This window comes from Pseudophryne corroboree, chromosome 4, assembly GCF_028390025.1.
Source record: "Pseudophryne corroboree isolate aPseCor3 chromosome 4, aPseCor3.hap2, whole genome shotgun sequence".
In the NCBI taxonomy this organism is placed as follows: domain Eukaryota; kingdom Metazoa; phylum Chordata; class Amphibia; order Anura; family Myobatrachidae; genus Pseudophryne; species Pseudophryne corroboree.
In genome coordinates this window covers 459,332,594-459,344,728 of record NC_086447.1, presented here as the reverse complement: position 1 = coordinate 459,344,728, position 12,135 = coordinate 459,332,594, and the positions used below count along the sequence as shown (strand labels likewise).

Below are 12,135 nucleotides of genomic sequence, written 5' to 3'. Positions count from 1 at the left end.
TAATCTGTCCCAAAATGAGCCTCATTAAACAACAATGTCACTCCACTCTTGAACAATATGAGGGTGTTTTTACCCGGCTGTATTAGCTGTAATTCTCACCAGTATTGTTTACATACCCCACTGTGTCCTTGTTCCGGACAATTATCAATGCTGAAAACCGCTGCCGGACCCTATGGCACAAGGGTGGCGGCAGACAGATGAACAGCGGAGATGAGGCGGCGGGCAGCCGTGCAAGCAGTGAGAAATCCCGTGCTGAGATGGTGACGCTACAAGCGGCAATAAGGGTGGAGGACGGTGGCCGACAGCCGCGAGGCAGACAACAAGTACCGGACAAGGACAGAGCAAAGATGTGGGGCACTAACGGTCTGTACCAGATGTTGCAGATTGGTAAGGCTGATCCGTCAATGGTGATGTGGCTCCCACCTTAACGCGTTTCTCCGGTGTAGGGAAATGCCGGTTTCTTCAGAAGGTATAACAAATGCTCAGGAATCCCAAGTATTTAAGGAAAATGTCCACCAATGGGTAATTCCATTTCCTGTGTTGTAATTGACTGCAGGTATTCCCCACACCTGCATGTAGAAACTCTGCAGGTCTGCATCGTGCATTTGATTTTAACTACGTGGTTACATTGTAGTGTTACTATCTTTCTTAAAATTAGACAATAAGGTATTTCTACCTATAAATTCACATAAATCAAAAAAGTAAAAAGTACATATCAATTTCTTCTTATCATTAAAATGAATTAATTACAACGTATGCATCTCTTTATAAAACAATAAAGGCACCACGGAGAGATAATCTTAATATCGATTCAATAGGTATTTTACGAGGCCAAGTATAACTTCCAGCACAGACTCTGTATATATAGCCTCTGTGGCTCAGTACACTAATAACCAATGCTACTAAGCACTGAGACCTGGGTACAAATCCCACCCAAGGATACTTTTTTCAAAAAACATTTTTTAAGTTCTATAATGATTTCAATGTATCCATAATTCAATTTATTTATTTAAATATACTTTTTATAAATAATTCTACAGAATCTATGTTTGGTTGTCGAACCTGGCCCCGATTTTAACCTAAAAATAACAAGGAATATACATATACTTAGAATAAATTTAATTCATAATGTATGCATATAAACAGACATCTATTCACATTTGATGGTGCATTTTATTTACAGGTCCTCGGTGTGGCGATGGGCGCCAGGTTCGCCCCAAGTTTCACCAACCTTTATATGGGCTGATTGGGGGAGTCCTTGATTTGGCGAGGGCTATTTGGGGCGAACTTGGTGCTGTAAGGTCGCTATATCGACGATCTGTTCTTTATTTGGGATGGGGATTTACAATCCACTGTTTCATTTTTGGCACATCTTAATTCCAATAATTTTGGTTTACGGTTCACTAGCACTGCGCACTCTTCACATATTAATTTTTTGGATATAGATATTGTAATTAAAGATAATCATCTAGTTACCTCCACTTTCCGTAAAGAGGTGGATACTAATAATTTTTTTAATTATAGAAGTTGCCACTTCCGTCCATGGCTCAATAACATACCTGTTAGGGTCTCCTGCCCTGTGCTGCCACGTCGTCATGGCAACCGGGAGACAAGTGCTAGCGGAGTAACCTGAGCGCAGCTGATACTCCGGTTCGGGTCTTTTGCTGTGCAGTGGTTATAGGCTCTGTGCACGGCAGGGGATCCGGTGCTGGTTTTTGTGCTCACAGTCTGTGAGGTCTGAGTGGGGCGTGGACAGCACCTGCTTTATAAGGCCTCTTCTCAGTTTAAGCAGATGCTGCTGAATCTTTGTTGGTTAGTCAGTTCCTGAAAGTTAGCCAGTACTGTGTAGCTTTGTATTTGTTTGTTGCTTACTGCAAATAGGCCTGGGGATTTGGTATTACACTCTGCCAATCCAGACCTAGCAGTAAGACTGGAGTCAGTCGTTTAGCTTGCTGGGGTTCTGTTACTACTCTGTGAACTTAGCAAGTTTGCGGCTGTATTCTAAGACTTGCCTGTCTAATCCTGTCTCACTGTGCTAGGTGTCAGGGGTCAGTTTAGTGGCAGTAAGCTGAACCTGTGCACTGCAAGTGAGAATTAGGATTGTGGAGACTCTCCTTGTGTCTATCATTCCATCTCTGACCAAGGAGTTTACTGCCACACCCGTTGGTAACCCTTTAGGGTTTTGCTGTTGCCCTTAGCAACAGCATTTCGGGTTCTCTACGTATTAAAACACAACATCTTGCTTTTCCCATCTGAGCATTTCTAATACAAGGGAGATACCCAGTTCCTTAGCCTCTGGGCTTCTCTGTTCACTTTGTGTGTATTTTGTTACCCTATCACCTTCTGTGTACGTTATGTCATATTCCCCAGTCTGTCTGTGAGTCCATTTGTTTTGCATACCTATCCGTTCAGACACCAGTACATTCCTGCAGGCACTGGTGTGCATAACATATTCAGCAGCCCAATACTCCTGTTGAAATTTTGTGGGAATATGGAGCATACCCCTCAAAATACGTTGCAACAGGTGGTCGATCAGGTGCAGGTCCTGACTCGACAATTTAATGATTTGTCCATTAAAATGCACACCTCCCAGGCTGCTGGCGGAGCTCCCGCAGCAGCAGCACCTGCAGGGGTTAAGGAGCCGAAAGTAAATCTCCCGGATCGTTTTTCTGGAGATCGCTCGCAGTTCTTTTGTTTCAAGGAGAGCTGCAAGCTATACTTCCGGCTTAGGCCTCAGTCTTCTGGGTCGGAGATTCAGCGGGTGGGCATAGTGATTTCCTTGCTACAAGGAGACCCACAGGTCTGGGCATATGGGTTGCAGCCTGACTGTCCGTCGCTTAAAAGTGTTGATGCTTTTTTTACGGCACTGGGCATGTTATATGATGACCCTGACAAGACGGCCTCAGCCGAGGCTCAGATTTCGATCCTTAAGCAAGGGCGAAGGCCAGTTGAGGTTTACTGTACGGAGTTTCGGAGGTTGACCCATGATACCCAGTGGAATGACCCAGCCCTGAGACACCAGTACCGAAGAGGTCTTTCTAACCAGATAAAGGACCAACTGGTACAATATCCCTTGCCTGATAGCTTGGATCAGCTCATGCAGTTATCCATCCGGGTGGATAGACGGCTGAGAGAGCGTAGGCTTGAAAGGGAGACTGAGATTTCCTTCCTTCCCAAGGGAACCTCAGACTCTGAGGAATTTTCCGAGGAGCCTATGCAGATTGGGGCTACCCGCCTCTCCTCGCGTGAGAAGACGCGGAGGAGACAGCAGGGGTTGTGTTTGTACTGTGGGAATAAAGGTCATGTGGTAGTATCATGCCCAGAAAAGCCGGAAAACTTCAGGGCCTGAGGGTGATGGGAAATATCCTGTCAGGCCAGAAGTCAGAATTTCCCAAGAAGACTTTTATCATTCCGGTGACCTTGAAGATCCTCGGTCAAACTGTCAAGACTGAGGCCTTTGTGGACAGTGGGCCGACGGGGTTTTTATGGACCGCCAATTCGCCCTGAAACACTCTGTTCCCTTAGTACCCTTGGCATCGGAAATTGAGATTTGTGGGTTAAACGGGGAACCATTATCCCAAGGTAAAATTACCTCTTGCACTAGCCAGATTTCTTTGTTTATTGGAGCCACACACTCTGAAAAATTGTCCTTTTATGTGACTGTCTGTACTTTTGCCCCATTGGTGTTGGGGTTACCCTGGTTAAGGGCTCATAATCCTCAATTTGACTGGGTCTCTGGGGAGATTCTTAGTTGGGGTACTGATTGTTTCAGGAGTTGCTTGAGCCTTCCAGTCAGGCTCTCGCAGCTAAGTTTGCCAGGATTGCCAGGGTGTTATGCAGATTTTGCGGACGTGTTCTCCAAAAAAGTTGCAGAGGTACTACCTCCCCATCGCCCCTATGACTGTGCCATTGATTTGTTGCCAAATGCTAAGCTTCCCAAGAGCAGGTTGTACTCCCTGTCACGTCCTGAGACTCAGGCTATGGCAGAGTACATTCAGGAGAACTTGGCTAAGGGATTTATCAGACCTTCACAGTCTCCAGTTGGGTCGGGGTTCTTCTTCGTGGGTAAAAAGGACGGTTCGTTGCGACCCTGCATCGACTTCAGGGAATTGAACCGTATCACGATTAAAAACTCATACCCACTGCCTCTCATTTCGGTCTTGTTTGACCAGCTTCGTACTGCCACCATTTTTTCTAAGATTGACCTACGCGGTGCGTACAATCTAATCCGAATAAGAGAGGGGGATGAATGGAAGACTGCCTTTAATACCCACTCAGGGCATTATGAATATTTGGTGATGCCTTTTGGGCTCTGTAATGCCCCGGCAGTCTTCCAGGATTTCATGAATGATGTGCTCAGGGAATATTTGGATAGATTCTTAGTTGTATACTTAGATGACATCCTAATCTTCTCCCATTCCCTGGAGGAACATCGGAAGCATGTACGCTTAGTCCTCCAGAAACTCAGAGACCACCGGCTTGGGGCGAAGCTGGAGAAGTGCGAATTTGAAGTTCAGCAAATCGCATTTCTAGGATATATTATCTCCCCAGAAGGTTTCCAAATGGAGGGTTCCAAGGTACAGGCAGTCCTGGATTGGGTGCAGCCCACTAGTTTGAAGGCGCTTCAGCGTTTCCTGGGCTTTGCAAATTTTTATAGACGATTTATCGCTGGATTTTCGTCTATAGTGGCGCCCTTGGTGGCACTCACTAAGAAAGAGGCGGATGTTGCTCACTGGTCTTGTGAGGCCAAAGCGGCTTTTGCCCGTCTCAAAAGGGCATTTGTCTCGGCCAAGGTGCTGCGACACCCAGATCCAGAGCGTCCTTTTGTGGTGGAGGTGGATGCCTCTGAGATGGGTATTGGGGCAGTGCTTTCTTAGATGGGAGTGTCTGATAATCGCCTTCATCCCTGTGCTTACTTTTCCCGTAAATTTTCGCCTGCCGAGATGAATTATGACGTGGGTAACCGGGAGTTGTTGGCTATTAAGGATGCACTCGAGGAGTGGAGACACTGGCTTGAGGGGGCTAAGTTTGTGGTCTCAATTCTCACTGACCATAATAATCTGGCATATTTAGAGTCAGCGAAGCGTCTCAATGCCAGGCAGGCACGATGGGCTTTGTTTTTTGCTCGCTTTAATTTTTTGATAACATATCGCCCTGGGTCAAAAAACATCAAGGCTGATGCGCTCTCGCGGAGTTTTGCTCCAATCCAGGAGACCACCGAGGAGCCGTTGCCCATTGTTTCCCCATCATGTATTAAAGTGGGCATTACCCAGGACCTCTTATCATTAGTCCTTAGAGCACAGGAGCAGGCTCCTCCAGACCTTCCGGTAGGTCTTTTGTTTGTGCCTCCTAGGTTAAGACAGCGAGTGTTCCTGGAATTCCATGCCAAGAAGTCGGCAGGTCACCCGGGTATTGCCAGAACTCGGGAGTTGCTATCTAGGGCGGTGTGGTGGCCCTCGGTGGCTAAGGATGTGGATCAGTGGGTTCGGGCATGTGACATCTGTGCCCGAAATAAGACTCCTAGAGGGGTTCCTGTTGGCCCATTACATCCACTCTCTATCCCATCTAAGCCATGGACCCACATTTCAATGGATTTTGTGGTGGACTTGCCCAAATCCTCGGGGATGACAGCCATCTGGGTTGTCGTTGACAGGTTTTCGAAGATGGCGCACTTCGTTCCACTGGTTGGGCTGCCATCGGCCAGACGCCTGTCTGAATTATTTATGCTGCATGTTGTGCGTCTCCACGGGTTGCCACTTGATGTGGTCTCTGACCGCGGATCTCAGTTTGTGGCCAAATTCTGGAGGGCATTTTGTTCCGATCTCCAGATTTCTGTCAGCTTGTCGTCAGGCTACCATCCGCAGTCTAATGGGCAGACTGAAAGGGTGAACCAGTCCTTGGAGCAGTTCCTCAGGTGTTATGTCTCCAAGTGTCAGACTGACTGGGTTGCTCATCTGTCCATGGCAGAGTTTGCCTATAACAACGCGGCTCACTCTGCTACAGGGATCTCTCCCTTCCTTTGTGTGTATGGGCATCATCCTAAGGCCAATTCTTTTGACCCCCTGGACTCCACGCCTGGTGGTTCCTCTGTGGTTTCGGTCCTTAGAGGTATTTGGCGGAAAGTGAAGAAAGCCCTTGTGTCTGTGTCATTAGTGACCAAAAGGGTTTTTGATAAGCGGAAAAGACCCTGCAGCTTCAAATTAGGAGACTTCGTCTGGTTGTCTACCAAGAATTTGAAGTTGAGACAGCCATCTCATAAGTTAGGCCCCCGGTTCATCGGCCCTTATAAGATCACCAGGGCTATCAATCCGGTGGCATTTCAGTTAGATCTGCCCCATTTCTTTGGGTATCAATAAAACATTTCATTATTCCCTTTTAAAACGGGCGATTAGCAATCCTTCTTCCAGTGGAAGACCTTCCCCTCTTCTGATACGTGGCCAGAGGGAGTTTGTTGTTGAAAGGATTCTTGACTCCAAGGTGGTTCGGGGTCGGCTGTCATTTTTGGTGCACTGGAAGGGGTATGGCCCGGAGGAGCGGTCGTGGGTGCGCAGTTGTGATCTTCATGCCCCCAGACTGATACGCTCTTTCTTCTCGCAGTTCCCCGATAAACCCGGTGGTAGGGGTTCTTTGATCCCTCGTCAGAGGGGGGGTACTGTTAGGGTCTCCTGCCCTGTGCTGCCACGTCGTCATGGCAACCGGGAGACAAGTGCTAGCGGAGTAACCTGAGCGCAGCTGATACTCCGGTTCGGGTCTTTTGCTCTGCAGTGGTTATAGGCTCTGTGCACGGCAGGGGATCCGGTGCTGGTTTTTGTGCTCACAGTCTGTGAGGTCTGAGTGGGGCGTGGACAGCACCTGCTTTATAAGGCCTCTTCTCAGTTTAAGCAGATGCTGCTGAATCTTTGTTGGTTAGTCAGTTCCTGAAAGTTAGCCAGTACTGTGTAGCTTTGTATTTGTTTGTTGCTTACTGCAAATAGGCCTGGGGATTTGGTATTACACTCTGCCAATCCAGACCTAGCAGTAAGACTGGAGTCAGTCGTTTAGCTTGCTGGGGTTCTGTTACTACTCTGTGAACTTAGCAAGTTTGCGGCTGTATTCTAAGACTTGCCTGTCTAATCCTGTCTCACTGTGCTAGGTGTCAGGGGTCAGTTTAGTGGCAGTAAGCTGAACCTGTGCACTGCAAGTGAGAATTAGGATTGTGGAGACTCTCCTTGTGTCTATCATTCCATCTCTGACCAAGGAGTTTACTGCCACACCCGTTGGTAACCCTTTAGGGTTTTGCTGTTGCCCTTAGCAACAGCATTTCGGGTTCTCTACGTATTAAAACACAACATCTTGCTTTTCCCATCTGAGCATTTCTAATACAAGGGAGATACCCAGTTCCTTAGCCTCTGGGCTTCTCTGTTCACTTTGTGTGTATTTTGTTACCCTATCACCTTCTGTGTACGTTATGTCATATTCCCTAGTCTGTCTGTGAGTCCATTTGTTTTGCATACCTATCCGTTCAGACACCAGTACATTCCTGCAGGCACTGGTGTGCATAACAATACCTAAGAGCCAGTACCTTAGGATACGCCGCAATTGTTCTCAGGAACAACAATTTGAGAAGCAAGCTGCTGAACTAACTACCTCATTTAGACATCAGGGTTATCCTGATAAACTGATAGAGGAAGCTTTAATAAAAACTCGTTCGAGAGATAGGAACTCACTTTTGATATCTAAATTGAACCTACAAGATACATCTAATGGTTATTTACAACAACCTAGATTTGTTTCCAAGTTTAATACGTGTTCTAGGGAACTCAAGAATATTTTCAATAAAAATTATAGTATACTAAAAACTGACAGGATTTTGTCCACTGTTTTGGAAGAAAAACCTCTAATTATTTTTAAAAAAGCATCAAATTTACAGACTTACCTGGCGCCTAGTCATTATAAATCATTGGACTCTAATATTGATATTAATAATAAAAGTAAGAATACTTGGCTACAAAAATATGAAAAACCCATAGGGTGCTATAAATGCAGGAGAAAGAGGTGTATCACCTGTCAATTTATTATGGATAAAACTCTGTTGATATATTCATTTATATATGGGACCCAATTTGGAGTACGGGGTACCATAGACTGCCAAACTAATTATGTCATCTATGTGATTAACTGCATCTGTGGCATCCAGTATGTAGGTCGTACAACCCGTACATTACATACTAGATTTCTAGAACATAAAAATAACATCCTTAGAGGCAAAAGTCAACACAGTTTGGTGAGACATGTAATTGATGTCCATGGTGGGGATATCAAGTCCATAAAAATACAAGGTATAGAAAATATTAAACCTACCACCCGTGGAGGGGATAGATATAATCATCTATGCAAACGAGAGGCTTTTTGGATCTATACCTTGGGCACCCTCTTTCCCAAGGGCCTCAATGATTGCATTGAATTGAATAACATCTAAGTTCCTCCTTATAGTAGTTTATTATTTTTATATACATCAATATATACTATCTTGTATATATTTCCTATAATAGTAGGCCCACCTTAGTGACTATTTACAATATATGCCATTAATCCCCTCTAAACTCTATTTTCTTTCTCACTATTATATCCTCTATTTCTATTTCTCCAAATGTAAGATGTCTGTTTATATGCATACATTATGAATTAAATTTATTCTAAGTATATATGTATAGTGTACATCGGTATATTTTGACGCTAATCTATTTAATCTAGTCAAATAAAGACCATATTTGCATATATTTCCCCTTTGTTTTTAAGTATAATTCTAATGCTTTAATAATTTTTATGTTATAGAGATTGATTATTCCTTGTTATTTTTAGGTTACAATCGGGGGCCAGGTTCGACAACCAAACATAGATTCTGTAGAATTATTTATAAAAAGTATATTTAAATAAATAAATTGAATTATGGATACATTGAAATCATTATAGAACTTGGGTGGGATTTGTACCCAGGTCTCAGTGCTTAGTAGCATTGGTTATTAGTGTACTGAGCCACAGAGGCTATATATACAGAGTCTGTGCTGGAAGTTATACTTGGCCTCGTAAAATACCTATTGAATCGATATTAAGATTATGGGGTATATGCAATTGCGGTCGAATTCGCGGCAATTTTCGCCGTTTTTCAAATTCGACCAAATTCGCCAGGTGAATTCCGGAAGGTGGCTTCCGGAATTCACCATATTCAATGAAAAACGGATTCGCCAGGGTCGCGGGGACCAGCTCGAAGAGCCCGAGGCTGGTTATGCTTTGGAGGGGGGACCCCACGCCATTTTTTTTTATGATTTTACCGTTCCAGCATAAAAAAAATAAAATAAAAAAAATAATATTTTAAAAAATATATAAATAATATTTGTGCCTCCAAAAAAAAAAAGTAAAAAAGTACCTAATCCCTTCTAATATAAATAGATCTTCTATTCCCAGAAAAAAAAACACAAAAAAAAACATGTTTAAAATTTTTTTATTTGTTTTCACCCTCCAAAGTGTGGCGGATTGAAAATGACGAATTTGCTGTCTAAAAGCCCTGCTGTCGAATTTCCAAACTTGAATTGAATATGCTTTGGTCGAATTGCAGCACTTGTATCATTGCAGAAAAGTCGAATTTGCAAAAATTCGAATTTCAAAAAGTCGAATTTTGAAAGTCCGTTTTTTGGTCGGAAAGCACTGAATTGCATAGGCGATTTTTTTTTTTGGTCGAAAATGACCCGAAATTCGACAATTTCGGGAATTCGACCGCAATTGCATATACCCCTATCTCTCCGAGGTGCCTTTATTGTTTTATAAAGCGATGCATACGTTGTAATTAATTCATTTTAATGATAAGAAGAAATTGATATGTACTTTTTACTTTTTTGATTTATGTGAATTTATAGGTAGAAATACCTTATTGTCTAATTTTAAGAAAGATAGTAACACTACAATGTAACCACGTAGTTAAAATCAAATGCACGATGCACACCTGCAGAGTTTCTACATGCAGGTGTGGGGAATACCTGCAGTCAATTACAACACAGGAAATGGAAGTACCCATTGGTGGACATTTTCCTTAAATACTTGGGATTCCTGAGCATTTGTTATACCTTCTGAAGAAACCGGCATTTCCCTACACCGGAGAAACGCGTTAAGGTGGGAGCCACATCACCATTGACGGATCAGCCTTACCAATCTGCAACATCTGGTACAGACCGTTAGTGCCCCACATCTTTGCTCTGTCCTTGTCCGGTACTTGTTGTCTGCCTCGCGGCTGTCGGCCACCGTCCTCCACCCTTATTGCCGCTTGTAGCGTCACCATCTCAGCACGGGATTTCTCACTGCTTGCACGGCTGCCCGCCGCCTCATCTCCGCTGTTCATCTGTCTGCCGCCACCCTTGTGCCATAGGGTCCGGCAGCGGTTTTCAGCATTGATAATTGTCCGGAACAAGGACACAGTGGGGTATGTAAACAATACTGGTGAGAATTACAGCTAATACAGCCGGGTAAAAACACCCTCATATTGTTCAAGAGTGGAGTGACATTGTTGTTTAATGAGGCTCATTTTGGGACAGATTAATTCTATATAGATCATCTTGTCCTTAACAATCCACACCGCATTGTGACTATATTACACATTATGTGGAATCTACAGTGATTTATATTCAATCAGGACGTTTGGACATCAATAGTTCTTATAGGAATATCAAGATCATTCCCATTATATCTCAATTGGGACTGCACTATCATTCATCAGAGTGTCGGCACATAGAATGGTTGAAGTCAATTGATGTGGTTATATCATTATGTTTTATTAAGATACTATAGTGTCTATATTAATATAATAATAAATTGTTTATTTTTATTCATGCGCTCCCTTGTATAGTGTATTCTGTATTGTTCATTTTATATATTTCCAGTGATTTCAGATCACTGAGTGGGAGTTGCTTAGTCTTCTGTGTGGTTTTATTTTAATTTAATTTTCAAAGCGCCTGTATTGAATTTTTCCTAAATAGGAATTTTTCATCTATTTTATATGTGTTAACCTGCCTCCCGCTATATGTGGAGCCTAGTGTCTGTGATATTATGTCCTGAGTGCCGCCACCTACTTCACTTATCTAATAAGACCCATGTTTTACAATTGAGGACTATGAAGTCTATCCTTGGAGGTCAACTTTGTAATGTAACACTTTGGGTAGCATCCAATTAGCTCCCCCCCCCCCCCCCCCGCCCGTTTATTGGAGCTAATTGGATAGCCCCCGGCAAGACATTATCCACGGTAATTTACAGCAAGTAATTGGATACTCCTCTTTCTTGTAAATGAATGCCAAGGATCTATGTGTGTGACTGGGTGATACTGTATATACTGTAGATATTTTAAAATAGTAGGTGCACTTAGCAATAGTGTTTCTCTAATAAACACCTTTTTATTTCAAATATCATGTGGAATCTAAAAAGGAGAGTGCCAGACTTCCAGTGAAATTATTTTGTTTGGAGTGAGGAATGCAACAACTTCAAAATCTAAATTATGTTTTTATTATGCCTTATGTTCATCCTCTTTATTTACTAAAAGGAAATTGGTTACTCGAATGTAATATAAACAATACAGCTTTCCAAGCTCCATACAAAATAAGGTACCAGGTGTACATTACCTGTAGGAAATTGTTTACATAAGTTAATTATAAACAATTATTCCATGTTTAAAGTAAACTGGAACTGCAGATGTAAATATATCTTGTGCATGGTGAGAGAGTAATTGCTTATTTTTATTCACAGGTGTCATTGTAAACCAACTATGAATAACAACAGGCTCGGAGCGGTGCGGTACAGATGTAACAAAAAGAGCTCTTTTTTCTTTTTCTTTAATGAATTGTAAAAAAGTGGTTACTTTATTTATTTACTGAGCTCTTAAAATAAGGATTTTTTTTAGAACAGCACAAATATTGGCAAGCTTTTATCATGCAGGAAAAAAAAAAGATTTTGCATGTAACTGTGACCGGACGGTCTCGTCCCCAGTACACAGATTGGATGTTTAGGTCACACGGGACCTGACCACATAGGGGATTCCCGCTTACCGTCAGTAACCGCCTGTTACTGACTCCACCCACTGCGCTGTGGGCGGGTTTATGCTGCCACCACCAAACT

The 12,135-nt window shown here is 43.1% G+C and overlaps 1 long non-coding RNA gene across 1 annotated transcript in view; it reads left to right on the top strand.

The window, feature by feature from the left end:
• LOC134911501 (uncharacterized) overlaps window positions 1-11,887 on the top strand; it is a 70,692-nt gene extending 58,805 nt beyond the window's left edge. Inside the window, exon 3 of the long non-coding RNA XR_010176624.1 lies at window positions 11,767-11,887. This is a non-coding gene — a long non-coding RNA (uncharacterized LOC134911501). The remainder of the gene's footprint in view (window positions 1-11,766) is intronic.
• Window positions 11,888-12,135: the final 248 nt, after the last annotated feature.